Here is a 2,645-nt window from a genome sequence, read left to right as displayed (position 1 = left end):
CTTCATTTTAAGCTGAACCTCTTTTGATCCTGTAACCGGTAAGTTTCCCAGCCATACCCTAGTTCTGGAGTTACTATGAACGCTGTTTCAGTTGCATGCAAGGATAAAATCTGAATTTCTGAGTTTTCTTTGGTTAGACTTAGTTAAGGAGCGTAAGGAAGAGCTTAGCGGGTAGAAAGTTATAGTTGGGCAGATTCAAGTTACACTGTTGAACGTTCACTGCTATCCAGGTAAGGGAAGCTTATACGTTTAATTTATACTTGTATGTGGTTTAAATCTGGATTGCATGTATTAAAAGTATTATGTTTGAACTGTATGGACGTTTACTGATATCTGGTATGAATTCTGGTTTTGATTGATCTGTCATGAACGAACACTGCTTGTATGTATTAAATATGTTGTGATTTTGATTGAAATGCATGTTGGTTTGATTACGTATGAATGGAGTATGGTTATTGTATATTTGGAATGATTAAAATGTCGAGATCTGTATGATTATGATGTATTAAATCTGGAATGAAAGATATAAAGTTTATAAAGTTGAAATCTGGAAAATTCTGTTAAGGTTGAAAAACCTGAAATTTAAATCTTCCCTTTTATAAATGACGCTCGTCATCGCACGGTCTTAGACCGTTCGGTTTCCTTGAAATAACTTAGAATGGAATTCTTTCATTTGGAAAGAATTCTGCTCGAGAACGAGCGTCCCCATTTGGATGTCTGAGCGTTCGGTTTAGCTCAGCGGTATTTAAATATTTGAAACTTTATAAATATGTAACGCTCGTTCTTTAACCGAGCGTTCGTCCTTGAGAGCGTTCGACCTCATGTCGAGCGTTCGTCTTTGATAGCGTTCGGCCTTGTGTCGAACGTTCGTTCTTAATAGCGTTCGGTCTTATGACGAACGATCGTCTTAAACTGCTCATGGTATTCTACCAAGCGTTCGTTCTACATAGCGCTCGGTCTTATAACGAGCGTCCGTCCAGAACCGCGCTAGGTCTCATACCAAGCGCTCGTACTGATTGGATAAATATCTGATAGAATAGCGTTCGTTCAAAGTATTAAATATTCATTGTCTTGACGTTCGTTCAATTCCTGACATTGGTTTTCATATGCAAATTTCTTCAAAGATAAATCCTAAGTATTCCTGATCCTCCGTTTTCTTTAAATTTGGTTCAAGTATTATCCCCAAATATTTTCTAAGTATCAGTACACTTCAAGTCGAGTCAGTTCATTTAATTGACCAAGCACAAGAGTACGTTCGTTATATATTTTTCTGAATGTCCAGTAATCGTATTTGGACTTTCGTCCTAATTATTCAGTGGACTGAGCGTTCGTCATTTTTTACTCCAAAACCTAATGATGTAAAAGATGATGGAATATGATAAATTAAAGTGTGAACACTATGAGAACTGGATTTATGATGTTGGATTTTTTGGACGAGCGTTCCAGGGAGGAACGTCTCATATATATATATATATATATATTGAAAGATTGAATTGGTAAAGTATGACCGTGGGTAGCTAATGCTGGCTTGGTCCATCCTGATATTCCGTGATACTCATCTTCATGTAGAGGAGAGTAGTTCATGTGTGGGAATGGCAGGAGGTCCTTAGTCCATAAGTTAACATGGGCGATGTAAGAACGGACTAACCTCGAGTGGCAGCTGTTGAGGGCTTCCCAGTTACTACACCACTCGGGTGCAAGGACGCCTGTAGCTACATGGTTCATACAGTCCGGACGGTCTGTCTTATATACGTATGTTTATGATTGTGATTGGATAAGTCAAATGTTGTATGTGTGAATTGAAATGTAAATGTATGTGTTGATTTTATAAATTAAATATTATAAGCTTACCCTTGCATTTCCATTATGTGTCTACTGTCCATGTATATTTCCGTCTTGTCAAAATGCAATGATCATCCGTTGTGGGTGTGAGCAGATGGTGGTGCATCCCTTGATCAAATGCTGGAAGAAGAAAATTTGGATGAAGCAAATCGGGTGGAGGTTGAAGTGAAGGCCGAACAGTAGCTCGTTCGGTTTTTAGTTAGTTTATTTAGGATGGCGGTCCGCTTGTGAGCGAGCGCCCTTTTGCTGGATGTAACTACTTGGACGTTCGGTATTTTATTTTGTAAACCGTTCGTCCTCATTGTTTTGTAAACGCTCGTAACTTATGTTTGCATGTAAGGCCGTTCGGCCATTCGCGAATTTAACCCCTCTTATTTAAGGACTGTTTCTCCATACTATTACGTGTAATTATTCTAAATATATAGTTGATGACTGTAGAATTTTGGGATGTTACAGGTGTTCTGTAGTAGATGGTTGTCACCTCAAAATTATTAGTTACTGGACATCAAAACCATAAAATAAAATTTGATGGAGATCAAAACCATTAAATTAGTATATTACAGATACAAGAAATGTAACATCCCAAAATTATACAGTCATCAACCATATACTTAGAATAATTACACGTATCAATAACCCAAAACAGTTTTAATATTAAAGGGAGCAGAAAATCAAAAGTGGTCGAACGGCCTTACTTATATATATAATTCAACGAGCGTTCACAAAATAAATGAGACGAACGGTTTACAAAAATTGACCGAACGTCCGACTATTTACAATCAATCAAAAGAGCGTTCGCTCAC

At 37.5% G+C, this 2,645-nt stretch overlaps 1 long non-coding RNA gene across 1 annotated transcript; it reads left to right on the top strand.

Annotated features, from left to right (window-relative positions):
• Window positions 1-2,243, top strand: LOC128194262 (uncharacterized). The gene is made up of 3 exons (XR_008245643.1): window positions 1-38; window positions 138-230; window positions 1,937-2,243. It is a non-coding gene; the product is annotated as an uncharacterized LOC128194262 (long non-coding RNA).
• Window positions 2,244-2,645: the final 402 nt, after the last annotated feature.

This window comes from Vigna angularis, chromosome 10, assembly GCF_016808095.1.
Source record: "Vigna angularis cultivar LongXiaoDou No.4 chromosome 10, ASM1680809v1, whole genome shotgun sequence".
Lineage (NCBI taxonomy): Eukaryota > Viridiplantae > Streptophyta > Magnoliopsida > Fabales > Fabaceae > Vigna > Vigna angularis.
The sequence above is the reverse complement of the archived record's forward strand: the minus strand, read 5'-3'. Positions and strand labels throughout refer to the sequence as shown.